General features: G+C 39.9%; 1 long non-coding RNA gene across 1 annotated transcript; it reads left to right on the forward strand.

Annotated features, from left to right (window-relative positions):
* Nucleotides 1-5,124: 5,124 nt before the first annotated feature.
* LOC121241937 lies at nt 5,125-5,813 on the forward strand. The gene is made up of 2 exons (XR_005935846.1): nt 5,125-5,525; nt 5,621-5,813. It is a non-coding gene; the product is annotated as an uncharacterized LOC121241937 (long non-coding RNA).
* The last annotated feature ends 10,578 nt before the right edge of the window (nt 5,814-16,391 follow it).

Genomic DNA, 16,391 nt, shown 5'->3' on the forward strand with positions numbered 1-16,391 from the left:
TATTAGTCCACCATCCAAATTTATTCCAAAGCCATATCCTAATTTAATGGGAGGAAATGAATCTAAAAGTATAGCTAAAATAAATAATAAATAAATAAATAAAAGGGTAAGAAAAAGGGGAATTGGTCTTATCTCAGTCTTCAGCTTTTGGCTAGCTAGCTCTTGAATCGAATCTATATATGGTCGGTTAATTAATGGATGCAGAATGTTTGGTCCACTAGCCCTTTTGATCAGATGCTGCAATATTGTATTCTAATTAATTTGAAGCTTTTCGGAATAAGTTCTAAATCCGCTTTAGCACTTTGGATGCAAATTGTTGTTTTATTTTGCGTACCACAAATGGAAAATGCTTGGGCCATCGAGAGGTGGTCCCAAGATATTTTTTGGACATTTTTTTTATTTTTTATTTTTTACTTAGTGATTAAGTAAATATTTTTTAAAATTATTTTTTAATTATGTTATGATTTTTTTTTTAGATATTTAAAGATATAAAAAATATACATGAAACAAAAATGTCAAAAAACAAAAGTGCCAAATGATCTTATCGGGATCAGGTTACACCCTCGGTGGGTGTAGCACTGTCCACAACAAATATACTATTGTTTGATGATGATCAACAGTACTAGAAGGAGATTTTCGCCACTTCACAAAGCCCATTAGGCCTCGGCCCAAGTGTCACAAAGACCATAGAGCGAGCAAGGTGTCTACCAGGGAAAGGAGTCGAGAAACCAATAGGACAGGTCAGCCTGACATTGCACAACCGCGTTCTGAACCTGAGAACTTGCATAGAATACAACAGGAAATTTGAAAGACCCTCGATCCATTGACATCAGAACATCTACGGCTCACAAAGGATAAAAGCAAGGTCTGGAAACATGCTACATTAATGGTGTCATTACCGAGTTACACGCCACATTTATGATGCCGTCACAGAGTCATGTTGCATTAAAGAATTCTAACAACAAAAACAGTAGGAGGGGCACGAACTCTACGGAGACAAACAAGATCTGCACCTCCCCCAGCAAACTCCAGGTACAAAAAGCTCTCTGATCCCTAAACTCTTTCACTTATTTACAAACTTCCAAGAGAATTTAGTAACTTTAACATTGGAGACTCCCCGGCCCCAAGGCTGCCCTCTCCCAATTGTTTTCTCTCATATCTTTTGCAAGCCCATTTCAAAAGAGCTGAGTTGTTTTCCCTCATGCCCTTTTTAGATCTTGCGTGTACTTCGCACACCTAAGGCAAGCCGGTTCAAAGAACTTGAAGGCTCGCCAATATTACGAATGACATGGAAGTTAACCAGCAAAAGAACCAAGTTCATGGGAGTGAAAAGGGCATAGTGGAAGAAAGTTATGCAGACACCGGCAAAGAGATGCCTACGAACAGCAAGGTAAGCAAGGCGTATCCTACGGAGGATGCCTATACCTTTCATAAGTGAAGTCCGAGATGAGCAAGGGCTCAAGAAAGTGAAACCAATGGAGCCATTGGAGCTCATCCTTCTCAACCCAAATTGACCAGAAGTCAGGACAAGGATTAACAGCGAAATGACAACTGAAGCCTAGAGTGCCATGCTACAACTTCTCGCCAAGCACTAGGACGTGTTTGCCTGGAGCCATGAGGATATGCCCGAAATGGCGACTGAAGTCATACAACACAACCTTAGTGTAGATCCGAAGGCCAAAAGAGTGAGACAGAAGCATCAAAGCGTTAGTGCAGAAAAGAAAGTCGCCATAGCGGAGGAAGTGGATTGTCTACTGAGCGCAGGATTCACAGTTTTCCATGATGGGGTGTACTTCTTTATAAAAGGCCTACACGATTTATACATCTGGGCTTGTATATATCCTTATTCTTTTATCAAAATAGAACAATGAGAATCCAACTATTTCCATCTCTCTCTCTGCACAGAACTTAGATAGAGTTGTTTCCATCTATGGCTTATTCTCCTAGCTTGGAGATCATCCTTTTCGGTATTTGCGAAGAGGAACAAAGAATCCACATAACAAAACAATAACTTTTTTGGACAAACTAAAGCAGAACAAATTCTTTTAAATTGATCAGCATCAATTTAATAAAACCCAAGCCGTTTCTGATCCATAGGATTTGAAAGTATTATTAATGGTACTAATAACTAAGATTTAAATAAATTATTTACATCATGGATTTATTATAAAAGTAATTACACTGCATTAATTACAACACCAGGAATCGCCAATTACTCTATATATATCTTTCAACTTTCCGAGTGCGAGGACCTATTTATATACAAGTAGCTATGATTTCTTTCATATATATTGTTTCTTCAGTATTAATTCTTCTCTCGTGGTTGGAAATTGTCAACATCCAACGCCATACAGGCAGATCAGAGAAAAAAGGGACTCATATCATGATGATCATCTGTATGGGAAATAGTTAAAGCTGGATGCAAATAATTAATGTTTGGAATTGGATCACTTTCCAGATCGATGCCACATTAATACAGGCAGATTAATTAGTACTGCCAATGTTTTGATGTTACCGGCCAAGACAACAAAATAAGAAATAAGAATTAAATGACATTAACACGCTTGGGACGCGGTACGTTCTAATTTATATGCAGCATGCAAATGGAAACAAGAATAATCCTCATCGACCAGAATACTCTAAGGCCTAAAGTAGATTTCACAATATAATTTATAGTTGCTTAACTGAATTTTGCATGTAATAATGCATAACGTCATCGCTCTTACGAAAAAATATTCTCTAAAAAAATAATTTCTATTATTGCGGCTTCTCTTCAACACTCGTTTGTGCCATATATATAGAACATGGGTAAAGACCTACACCCCTTTATACGTACAGAAGTCATACTTTCACTATTAATATTGATTCCTCTTATCAAAGCGGGACGACCCGGTTGTGACTCTCCGACTCCTACATACAAAAGACATGGAAATCGTGACGTCGGGATAATGATAACACGGGTCACGCATCCCAACGATAGTGCCAAGTGTGTGCAACATGCAAAAGTGCACAATAAAAATCGCAGCGGATAATATAAATAAGCTAACTAAGTACCAGAAATTTAAATACAAATATTCAAAACAAATTACCTTTAAAAAAAGTTATACAGTCATCCCAAAATATAACAAAAGGCAAATATGTAACCAGTAGGAAAATAAATCTCGATACATGAGAGCAATCCCAGATCGCTTCCCCAGCGAAGCCCAAGCCTAAGGCTCGTCATCCTCATCTGCATCAAAATCTGCGATACCATAAAATAGTACCACAGGTAAGTAATAATCCAAACAACCCTCGGGATAAAAATGCATTAATGCAACCAACAAGCATATTCAAAAACCTCATTTTCTCCAAAAATAATTTATTTCCAACACACGCCAAAAATCTCATTTTAGCCAAAAATATAATCCGACATTTTCCCAGAAAATGATATACACAAAATCCAACCATTTATTGGACACTGTAGGCGGGAATCACAGGCGGGACACAACCACCATCCCTGCTTACCACCATCCCTACCACGTGCACCGTAGGCGGGAATCACAGGCGGGACTCTACCACCATCCCTACAGTTCCTTTTCACACAATGAATACTTATCACACACAATGAATACTTATCAGAGCACTGTAGGCGGGAATCACAAACAGGACTATACCACCATCCCTACCGTGTGCACCGTAGGCGGGCATCACAGGCGGAACACAACCACCATCCCTGCGTACCACCATCCCTATTGCGTGCACCGTAGGCGGGACTCTACCACCATCCCTACAGTCTTTTTTTCCTTTTTCTCAAACCAGTCAATCTAGTTATTTCAAACATACTCAAAATCATTTCTCACATGAAAACTCAGTTTTCAAATAAACACATGAACATGTATGCAATCATGCGAAAACTCAATTTTCAGTTACAAACATGAACATCCGTGCAAATGCAGTGAACAAGACACGACAGCAATATCCAACAACCAACAAATGTCAACACAATCCAATCACAAACCAAACATACAATCAACTCCGTCCACAATCCATCCGACCCCCGAACTCCTCAGACTCAGTCCGGCATAACCAACTAGTTCACAAATAAAATGAGTTAGTGCAAAAATACATTTAAATCACGAAAGTTGTTTGGAAAAATACTTACAGTGCTATATACTAATTTCCGAAGGATCACGGAGGTGCAAAAGGTGGCGACACAACAATGTAACAGTGTAAAATACACTGTGGCCGTGGGTCTTAAAAACTCACTTTTGAACGGGGACAAACCAAGACCCGGAATTGATAGAGTAGGGCTTAGGAATGTCAGTGAAGCTAGTGGTGGTGGTGGTTTGTCATGGGTGGCGGCGTAGAGGGCGGTTTTAGGCTAAAAATGCCGAAAATGAAAATGTGGATGGATGTGCTTCACCGGTGGTAGATCGGGGCCAAGGATGGGTGCATTGGGTTGCTAGGAGGTCGATGATGAAGTGGTGAAGATATGGTGGCCGGAGGTGGCGCGACGGTGGCGCGCAGGCGCAAGGAAAGCCGGCGAGATAAGGGTTGAGCTTGGTGGGGGATGATGACCGGCGGGAGGGGAAGCTGTGGTGGTGGGCGGTGACATTGGATAGTGGCAAGGCGGCGAGCTGGTGAACGACGCACGAGAAAAGGGAGAGAGGGACGTGCGTGCGCAGGAAGCAGGGGGAGAAATGGGAGAAAAGAAAAGGAGAAGAAAGAAAAATAGGAAAAGAAAAAATGAAGGGAAAGAAATGAGGTTTAATCCTCACATCTTGGGTCACAGAAAATGATCCAACGAAATGATTTTAAAACAGCAAATCAATTAAAATAATTTAAACGTAATGGTACAATGAAAATAAATTAATTTAATCCAACAATCAATTAATTTAAAATAAAGAGCAATTTAAATAATGAACAATTATTAATAACAAGAAAACACATTGAATTAACAATTAAAAAATCTTAAAATAATATCACGTAAATCATCTAAATTTTAAAACAAGAGAACTCATAATCTTAATAAATGTAATAATTTACTTAGTCAAAATACACGTAAATACAGGGTATCACACCGGCCATAAAGAATCAAGATAAGTTGGAATAAATTGCATGTATGTGAATGGGAAGGGACACAAGGTCACTATATAAACCCTAGGGTGGATGAATGCTCAAAAACCAGACCACAAAAGAGTCTTAAAAGCCTTGCTAGTACCTCACCATAGATGCAAAGAAGTCCGGCCCCGCCCTTTTGATGCCATGTTTCGATGTCTTATACCAAAGTCCTCTGGTACTGGTCTTACTGAGGATCAGATCAAGGGAATTTTCAAGCGATATGACGCCAATCGTGATGGTATCCTCAACAGGGAAGAGATAAGGAATGCATTTGCAGCCCTCGACTCTATAGGGCCAGGCTTTCGAGCCAAACGTGGGTTGCACCATGCCGATGCCAATGGAGATGGACTCATTGACGATAAGGAGCTGAAGGCTCTGGTTGAATATGGAGCGAAAATTGGATACACCATTAAGTAGAAAACCAAGTATGACGTTGCTTTAATAAAGCTCTTCTGGTATCATGAACTAAAATAATGTATGTGCTTATCTATATATATAACATATATAGTTGCAACTTCAGGTTCATAAAGTACGATGCTGAACCAAGAAGAAGCAAGCTGTCCTACGGCAATATTTAAGCCAAATTAATAATATTGTATGTGTCTTAGAGATGTACACTAGCTTTCTTTCCAGTCCTTGTATGCACGTTCTAGGCCCTTCCTCGTAGTCTTGATCTATCTTATATCCCAATGGAAATAACAAGTATTAATTAATATAGTTCTTCTAGATACAACCGACGGTAGGGAACCGCTGGGAAATTTGCTGATGTGGCTTTATGCTACGTCAGCTGATATATTAAAAAAAAAAAAAAAGAACAAAACATCAAACAAACAAAAAATAAAAAGAAGAAATAGGAGAAAAAGTGTAGATCGGCTAGGCAAGTGCTGAACTTCACGGTTTTGTAATCTTGCCTAAGCCTCCAAGCTTCAAGAAAGCTCTTTATGGTGCACCCATCTATGCTGCAAACGACGACCATCCCAACAAAAACCAAGGTTGTCAGCACCCCAAAATGCCAATGAAGCAAGGGATTCGACCTTAGTATCAATGGATTCAAAGATAGCGAATTCACTGCCTTCTCTAGCATTTCCAACCACCGTCACTACCACAATAGCAACAAATTAAACAAATCCAGAAAAAGAAAGAACAAAACAATGAACAGTTTTGCCGATAACAATAGAGTCTCCTTCCAGCAGTGAATATAAGGGAAAGAAGGTTACTAATAGTGGAAAGCGCTAGGGATGGTTCCTCTTGTATGGAAACTAAATGTAGGCTGTGTTCTACTCATTCTGTGGGGAAATCATGCCTGTGGCGAAGACAAAGGAATGGAAGTCTAAAACGGGGAAAACAAATTTGTTTTGGGCAAAAAAGAAAATGGTGTCGTTTTCAGTTCTTTAACGATGTACAAATGCACCATAAAGTAGTTTCATGCAAGCTTTATTTCAATCTTTGCCGATTCCTTTGATATTGCCTAGCAAAACCAAGCTCTTCTCTACCTCCAACATGATGAAGGTTCATCAACTTATTTGCAAAATTAGGTCATATGTCATGTCAAATTATTCATCTAACAGAAAACAACACATGAGGTACCACACAGATCATTCAACACCCAAAACTTGAGACTTTTACACATGCACAATTATGGCACCGAATTATGAACAACCCATTTCCACCACTACATGTGGCACCCTTGACCCCCACGTGTGATTTGATGGAAGTCGTGACACTGGGATTGTTGAAGAAATTTTCCTTCTGTATTATATTTCTTCACTACTTCATGTACAAAGGCAGAGCCTCAATATATAGAGGTTACATGTAAGAGGAATATTCCTCTGTCACAAAATTACAAAATGGCAGTATGTGTGTGTGTGCTCTTGATCGCACTATAACAGATGGTTAGTGGAGGTGAGTCTGGGCGCAGGCAATGCAGGTGAGGTCCTTGAGTGATTCTACGTGAGGTGGTCCTGTGTTGAGTGGTCCTGCATGTAGTGCTTTGGTGGTTGCTTTGCACCTGTACTGTGAGTGGGTGAGTTTGCTGTGGAAGACATTGCATGGCCTGCATGATTTGCATGTAATGCCTTAACAGGCCCCCTCAAGTCAAGCGGTAGATAGCGCAAGCGAAGACTTGAACAGAGGTGCTGGAACCGTGTAGCAGACAAAGGTTTTGTAAGCACATCAGCCAACTGGTCCTTCCTTGAGATAAAAGCCACTAATAAAGACTTGTTGAGAACTCTGCTACACACAAAATGGAAGTCGATTTCCACATGTTTTGTGCGTGCATGAAAGAAAGGATTTGAGCAGAGGTAGGTTGCTCCTATATTGTCACAATAGAGTGTTGGTGCCTCTGTGAGATGAACCCCAAGGTCTCTACATAAATGTTGAATCCAGATGACTTCAGCAGTGGCATTGGCCACTGCTTCGAATTCTGCTTCTATTGAAAATCTGGCTATTATTGGTTGTTTCTTTGAAGACCATGAAATGAGTAGGGCTAAGCACCGACCCTTTCGGAGTCAGAGGGCCCATCCTCTGACTACGACTCCGACTGTGTCGGAGGTCGAATCCGACCTCCGACTCTGACTCCGAACTATGCCGAATCCGCTTCGACTCCGACTCCGACTCCTCAGAGCGGAGTCAGATTTTTGGACTTTTTTTTTTTTTTTTGTCTTTTCTAACTTCATATTTGACCCACTTTTTAAAAAAAAAAAAAAATTGTGGGCTTTCAAATTTCAATTTTCTCAAAATTACAATCTAAACTTATTAAACTTTTGATTATAACAAAAAATACAACTAAATAAAACAAGTAATATATATTAATACTATATATTATACTAATAGTGATATTAATACTATATATAGTTATAGTGATTAGTATAACTATATTAGTATTAGTTCTAGTGATTTAGTATAACTATATTAGTATAAGTTATAGTGATTTAGTATAGCTATATAAATTTAATATAATATATTAGTATAAGTTATAGTGATTTAGTATAGGTATAATACTATAAGTTATAACTATAGTCTATATTAGTATTAGTATTAGTTATAGTGATTAGCATAACTATATATTAGTATTTGCTATAGTGATTTTAATTTAGTATAACTATATAATAGTATTAGTATAAATATTATACTAACTATATCACTGATAGTATTAGTATACTAGTAGTCTAATACTAGTGTATCACTGATTCACTATAGTTAATAGTATCATATAGTAATATAGTATTAGTAATTAATACTATAGTGATTTATATAGTAATTTATATATAGACTTAAAGTGGATTACTAATAGTATTAGTATTAGGCCATAAATCTAATTATTATACTAGTGTATAGTGTGTATTAGTATTACTAATATAGTATTACTAATATATTTATCAAAAGGAATATATTGAGAATTTATTAGGTCAAAAAATATAATTAATACAAGATATTGTTATATAAAATTTATATGAATAATACTTTAGTTATTATAGTTTATACATTAGTATTATATGTTATTATAAATTTATAGATTAGTGTTTATCCATTAGTATTACATGTTGATGTTATTATGCATCTTAGTGTTTATAGTATATTATATATACATTAGTATTACATGCTATTATATTTATACATTAGTAATTTAGTGTTACATGGTAGTAAATTAGTAATATTGTAAATTTGTAATAGTATGATATTTACATATACTCATATACTAAACTATTATTAGTCAATTTAGTCTATATATTATACTATAAATATATTATTTAACTAGTATATTATTGAGTTTAACTAACTATATAAGATATAGTTGTTTAAAATTTAAATGATTAATATATAGAAAAACACATTTTTTTTTATAAAATATGTATAAAATCGGAGGCGGAGGCGGAGGCGGAGGCGGAGTCGGAGGGCCAAGTCGGAGGCGGAGGGTCGGAGGCGAAGGGTCGGAGTCGGATCGGAGCGGAGTCGGAGTCGGTTCATCAATGACTCCGACTCCGACTCCGACTTCCAAGAGGAAAAAAACTCCGACTCCGACTCCGACTAGTCAGAGTCGGAGTCGGAGCGGAGCAAGTGCGGAGTCGGATTCGGAGTCGGATTGTCAGATTTTTGCTCAGCCCTAGAAATGAGGTTTGATCCTGAAAAGATGCAGTAGGCTGCCGTAGATTTCCTGTCATCAGGGCAGCCTGCCCAATCGGCATCGAAAAAAGCTGTTAAGTTCATTGATGAAGATTTAGAGAAAAATAATCCGAGGCTGGGTTTTTGCTTGATGTATCTGAGGATCCTCTTCACTGCCTGCCAGTGTGGAATACGGGCAGAGTGCATGTATTGGCACACTTTGCTTACTGCAAAAGCCAAATCAGGGCGTGTGAAGGATAAGTATTGAAGTGAACCCACCGTGCTTCGATAAAGAGTTGGATCTTCAAAGAGGTTTCCAAAATGAAGGTTGAGTTTCTCAGAGGTTGCCATGGGATTCTTGACTGGTTTTGCTAGAGACATGCTGGTGCATTGGAGAAGATTTGCTATGTATTTCTTTTGAGTTAGCAGGAGTCCTTTCTCTGTGTATGTTGCCTCAATGCCCCAAAAATAGTGAAGCTGTCCAAGGTCAGTGATAGGGAATTCAAGACTTAAAGCACGAGCAAGTTCATTTACTAGCCCCATATTCGAACCTGTGATAAGAAGGTCATCTACATAGACCAATACATAGAGAACATTTGTGCCGTGAATGCTAACAAATAAAGAATTGTCTGCAGATGATGTTTGAAAACCAAGATTAATTAGCTTGTCACTTAATCTCGAGTACCAAGCCCTCGGTGATTGCTTTAGTCCATAAATAGCTTTCCTAAGTTTGCATACATGAGATGAATGTTGAGGATGGATAAATCCTAGTGGTTGAGACATGAACATAGTCTCTGTCAAAGGGCCATGAAAGGAAAGCATTTTGTACATCGTATTGATGCACAGGCCAACCTCTAGTGACTGCAAGGGCTAGGAAAAGTCTTATGGTTGTAGTTTTAACAACTGGACTAAAGGTTTGGTCATAATCTAGTTCGGATTGTTGAAGGAATCCCTTAGCCACTAACCGAGCTTTCCTACACTCAATAATACCATCTGCAAGTGTTTTTGTGTTAAAGACCCATTTACATGAAATGATATTGGGAGCTTCATTGGCTGATACAAGTGTCCAAGTGTTGTTTGCTAGAGCATTAAATTCCCGTGTCATTGCTTCCCTCCATTTAGGAAATTTCTGTGCAATTGAGAAGCAAGAAGGGTTTTCTGGTATTGAAGGCAAGACAGATACATGTGTTCGTGGTGGCCACCTGATGGTTCCATCTGTGAACTGGCGAGGTCTTATAGAACCAGTTTGGGAGCGAGTCAAGACAGAATGTGGCTGCTGCTGTACATCTAGTGTAGAACTTGGGATTGAAGGTGGTAAGATTGAAGGAGATTGAGGAAGTGCGCCAAGTATTGACTGTGTTTGAGGAAGAGGAGTGATGACAGGTTGAATGATTGGGAGATGCACATGAGTTGGCTCACTAGTGATGGTGGGTTTTGTAAGAAGAGAAAAAGGGAAGTGAACCTCATTGTATTTAATATCCTTAGAGACATAAATACGGTGAGATGGAATGTGATAGCAAATGGATCCTTTGTGAGTAGGACTTAAACCTAGGTAGACACATTCAAGTGCTCTATAATCGAATTTGTGGTGATTAAAAAGCCTTGTGAGGGGCCAACAGGCTGATCCGAAAACTCTAAGAGACTTGAAGTCAGGTTCATTTTTATGCAAAGTGAGAAAAGGTGAGGAATTATGGAGTGTTGGAGATGGGAGCATGTTTATCAGTCTAACAGCATGTTGAAATGCATAGGGCCAGAATTGTAAGGGGACTGAGGCATGTGCAAGCAATGCCAAGCCAGATTCCACTATGTGTCTATGTTTCCTTTCTATGATTCCATTTTGAGTATGTGCATGAGGACAAGTTATTCTATGTTTAATGCCAAAGTTTGATAGGATCTCTTTGAATGGTCTGAACTCCCCTCCCCAATCTGTTTGAACTTGTTTTATTTTGATTTTAAATTGGGTATCAACATAATCATGGAACTTTAGGAATGTAGATAGTGCTTGAGACTTTGCCTGTAAGGGAAAAAGCCATGTGTAGCGAGAGTAGTCATCAACAAAGGATATGTAATATTTGAAACCTTCATTAGAAACATGATGAGAGGGACCCCAAAGATCACTGAAAATAAGAGAGAAAGGCTCAGTTGATTTATGGGGTCTCGGATGTGCTGGCTGTCTATGATGTTTAGCCATTGCACATGCATTACAGAAATTTAAAGAAAAAAAATGATCAAAAGGAAGGCCATGCTTGTGAAGAACTGATTTGACTATCTTTAGAGAAGGGTGACAAAGCCTTAAATGCCAAAGTGGTAGAGAAGTCAGTGAGCTTGTATGAGCTTAAGGTGACGAGGAGAAGGTGTATAAACCATTAGTTGTGTTCCCTTAGAGTAGAGTTTTCCCCGTGATGCAATCCTTAACAAAGAAATGATGGGAGAAAAATTGAAAAAACACATTATTATCTAAGCAAAATTGTCTAACAGAGATTAGAGTTTTAGTAAAAGAAGGAACACATAGCAATTTGGTAACGATGAATTTGGAAGAGTTGGAAGGGAAAGTGGCAGAACCAGAGTGTGAAATAGGAATGGGTGTGCCATCGCCAACACGAAGTTCATCACCATTTTGTTCAGCAGCATGCAAATTCAGATTGGCAAACTCACTTGTGACATGATTAGTGGCTGTTGCGTCGGGATACCAAGGTCCATTTGATGGATAAATGGAGGAGCTATAGATTGCAGATGGAGGAGCTGCTGCTGTATATGCTTGATTAAATTTGTAAATGCATGTAAAGGCCGAATGTCCCATTCTGTTGCAAACTTGACAAATGGGTCTTGAGTCAGTCATTGATGAAGAAAAATGAGGTGAAGATGTACCTGAAAACTGAGATGAACCACGTGAAGAAGTTGCATTGAAGCGGCCCCCATGTCCTCTTGAGCCTTGTCCTCGTGAACTACGGCCACGTCCAGGTGAGGAAGAATGAGTAGCAGATGCTGCAGGTGTAGAGAGTAGGGATGCATTGGTTGAATGGTGTTGTAAGCGAGCTTCATGAGTGAGTAAGTGGCCTAGGAGGACCTCAGTAGGAATAGGATCTATTCTTGTTGTAACTGATGAGACTAATGCATCATAGTCAGGTCCTAAACCAGCTAGTAAATAAGGAACAAATTTTGCTGAAGGTAAGGGTCTTCCAGCTGTAGCCATTGTATCAGCAAGTGTTTTGGCACGTTGGTAATAAGTTGAGATCGAATCAGTGCCTTTCTTAAGGCTAGCTAGCTGAAATTGTGTTTGAATGAGACGGGCTTGGGAGGTAGAGGCATACGTTGTTTCAATAGAAAGCCATACATCGCGTGCTGTTTTGCACCCAACTACTTGAGCAATAATAGCCTTAGACAAGGAAGAGATCAGTGCAGACATTACAAGCTGATCTTGTTGAAGCCAAAGTTCATGCACTGGATTAGGTGAGTTATTGGAAAGAATGGTGGGAGGGGCAGGAAATGAGCCATCTACGTATTTGAAGAGTCTCTGATCTTGTAGGTATGGGACTATTTGCACTTTCCAGGTGTGAGTTTAACATAGATAATGTGTGAGAAGCTAGGTAAGGGAAGGGTGGGAATGGAGGTAGGAGAAGAGGAAGAGGATGTAAAAGAATATGTAGACATGGTGGACGATTAGTCCTTAGGTACGCTCTGATACCATATGGAAGAAATTTTCCTTCTGTATTATATTTCTTCACTACTTCATGTACAAAGGCAGAGCCTCAATATATAGAGGTTTCATGTAAGAGGAATATTCCTTTGTCACAAAATTACAAAATGATAGTATGTGCGTGTGTGCTCTTGATCGTACTATAACAGATGGTTAGTGGAGGTGAGTCTAAGCGCAGGCAATGCAGGTGAGGTCCTTGAGTGATTCTACATGAGGTGGTCCTGTGTTGAGTGGTCCTGCATGTAGTGCTTTGGTGGTTGCTTTGCACCTGTACTGTGAGTGGGTGAGTTTGCTGTTGAAGACGTTGCATGGCCTGCATGATTTGCATGCAATAACTTAACAAGGATGAAGACCACATGGGTCATACACTCCATCGCCATGTGCAAGTGTGTTCAAACATTCAACATGTGTACAACATAATTAACGTAGCTGAAAAAATATTAGACAGTTGAAAACTAAGTACCAGAAACTTTAAATCGATACAATCCGAAACAAAGTCCTCCAAGAGGTTAATACAGTCATCCGACTAAAATAAAAGAATGGAAAACAAACGTCCAATAACAAAATAACACGAAAAAGCCTTGGGCCATCACTTCTCAGGTGGGGCTGGTCCCTCCTTCTCATATCCTCCTCTACATCAAAGTCTATGATTTCATAAAATAGAACCGTAGGTAGGAATACCACAATGAGATTTTGCATTTTCAGTAAATAAATCAATAGAACAACAACCTAGAGATTCAACCATGAAATTATACAAACAAACATGTTCAGCATTTATAAAAACAATAATCCAAAAACTATTCATTTTTACCACCTTCCCAAAAAAATCAATACTTATAACCACTCATGCCAAAAACCCCTTTGTACCCAACCACAACTATTTATTATTGTGTACACCATGGTCTCCCCTTGAGACCACCTGCACACCCTGGCTCTCTTCGTCACACCACGAGTAACGACTACGCGTGTAACTTTGTTACGAGCGATGCCCAGCTTCACACCTGGGGCATAACGTGACCAGACATCCTTTAGCCCTGCCAACTGAGGGGCTCCGAAGTCTTACCAAGAGTGTTACTGTCTTGCCCAAGCCTACTGTCAACCGGCGAAAACCCATGGGGCTTCACTTAGTTTTACACGCTCCTGAGTAGCTGAAGAAGCTCCACTGAGATAATACCCAGTCTTGACTTGGGGTCGTGATACGCATGCACCCACACAAAATATATTTACCAAAATTCCAGTTTTCAGATTAGATAGCATAACATACAACATAGCATAATGGAATAATTCGTGGCAAATATTAGTAACACTAATATGCAGATGCATGACAGGTAGTTTATTGGATGGCATGGCATAGCACGCAACAATCACACACAATAACACAGCATTCACAAATCCTCAATTTCACAAACCCCAACTACACGCGTTTCCCATCCTCCATTCGGCCCTTGGCCCAAATTCTGACAACAACTACGTCAAATAATCCCAACACTTCCCTAGGCTCAAGGCCCTTCTCAAACACAACTAGACTGCAACAAAGTTAGTGATAATTCCACGTTAGAAATTCAAGGGTTGTGCTGGACAGTTACTTATGACACAGAAGGTAAATATTCTGGATGATCACGTGTGTTGGTTTACGGCATCCCGCAATTAAATGAGTGTGCGCATCACTGCGCGGACCGACAAAGACAAATGGGTTAAATCGAAACATAGACGAACGATTAAAAATACCAAACAAAGGGTAGATAGCTTACTAAGGTGGCCGCGCAGTTGGGAGCGGCAAGGCAACTGCTATGGTGAGCTTTAGCTCACGGGTTAGGAGGAACTCAAGGAAGGGGATGGCGGGAAAGGGTAGGGGAGCACTCAGAGGTTGTCACACAACCACCAAAACATGGCTAGGAGTGGCGGCTCATGACAACGCTAGGGCAAAACTAATCCTAGAGGTTTCAGGAGGTAGATCTGAGGGTTAGGGAGATCCTAGAACTCGATTTGAGGGAAGGAGAGATCGTTTGAGGGAGGAAAAGCTTGGCTTATTTATAGGCCGATAGGTGGTTCCCGGCAATCGTTGCCGTGGCTGCAATTGGGAGTGCAGGATGGCACGGGCGTCACGAGCGTCACACGCGTGGTGTGCGACAAGTGGCCACTAGTGACAGCGTGCCATTTCCATGGCCGAAACTGCACAGGAGTAGAGGTAGGGGGAAGGCCAGAGAAAATGGGTGCTCGGATTGAGGAAAAAGAGAGGTGGGGCAATCGACAGTGGAGGTGGTGCGCTGCGACAGACGCATGGCGAAACAAGACTAGCAGCAAGGGATGGCGATGCATGCCACGACCATGAAAGGAGGAAGGAAGATGAAAAAAGAAAAAAAAGAGGGGTGCACCACCAGGGGAAAAAGGAAGAAAAATCTAGGGTTTTTCTCCTAACAAGCCAAAACGGGGTCGTTCCGAAGGAATATTTTCACTTCCTCAAGCCACAAATGGTGCAAAAGAGAGGGGTGTGGCACAGGGGAAGAAAGAAGAAAAATCTAGGATTTTTCATCCAACAAGCCAAAACGGCATTGTTCCGTGGGAAAAATTTTCACTTCCTCTGGCCACTAAACGGCGTCATTTTGAAGGAAGGTCCTGGGCTCCCAACTAGCCTACGGGCTGGGCCCAGTTCCCCCCTCTTTTAGGCCTAAAAATCCAAAAACCCACAACCAACCAATTGGGCTCAGAAAAAAAACCCTTAAAGAAAAGAATAAAATAAAACACACTAAATTTTTGGGGTCTCACACTAGATAGAAAACAACATTGATAAAAGGAGAGGCTTAACACATAGATTCAGCATCCAAAACCAGAGACGAACAACACTTTGGCTTAAGGTGAATTAACCCTCACAACTGGTTCATTTCAAGAGATATTGAAGCCAAAAAAAGCCTCATAACAATCATGGTCAAGTACAATAGAAAGTGGGAAAAATCACATTTTTGTTTTTTCAATAGCAACCTAGATTCACAAATCACATAATAGAGGTAAAGGGTGAAGATATATCGAACAAGTCTTTCTACGGAAACCACATCGAAAAACAATGTTCTTAGATTAGCAAATTTAGTCGAGAACAAGGCCAAGTCAAACATCACAACTAGATTCAAACATCACAGAGGCAAGGATATGAATAATAGCAACTAGCAAAATCATTCAACCTGTCGGCACCCATTTTTTACCTCGGTCTAGAGAGCCACTTACCTTCATGCAATGGGGAAAATTTTTGGATGAACGCCGGTGCTCCAAGCTTCATGTTGGGGTGTTGCACCGTGATTGATTTTAATGGCTTGAGGTGCAAGAGGTTTTGGAGCTTGAGAATGGTGGGTGCTTTGGGGGATAGTATAGAGAAAGGGGCGGGTGACATGGGAAAGTGGAGGTGGGACAGTGAACTTAAGCTATTGAGAGTTAGGGATTTGTTTATCTAGATTGAGAGGCTAGGGAGAGAGAGAGGCTAGAGAGAGAGAGAGAGAGAGAG

This window comes from Juglans microcarpa x Juglans regia, chromosome 8D (assembly GCF_004785595.1).
Source record: "Juglans microcarpa x Juglans regia isolate MS1-56 chromosome 8D, Jm3101_v1.0, whole genome shotgun sequence".
NCBI classification, from domain to species: domain Eukaryota; kingdom Viridiplantae; phylum Streptophyta; class Magnoliopsida; order Fagales; family Juglandaceae; genus Juglans; species Juglans microcarpa x Juglans regia.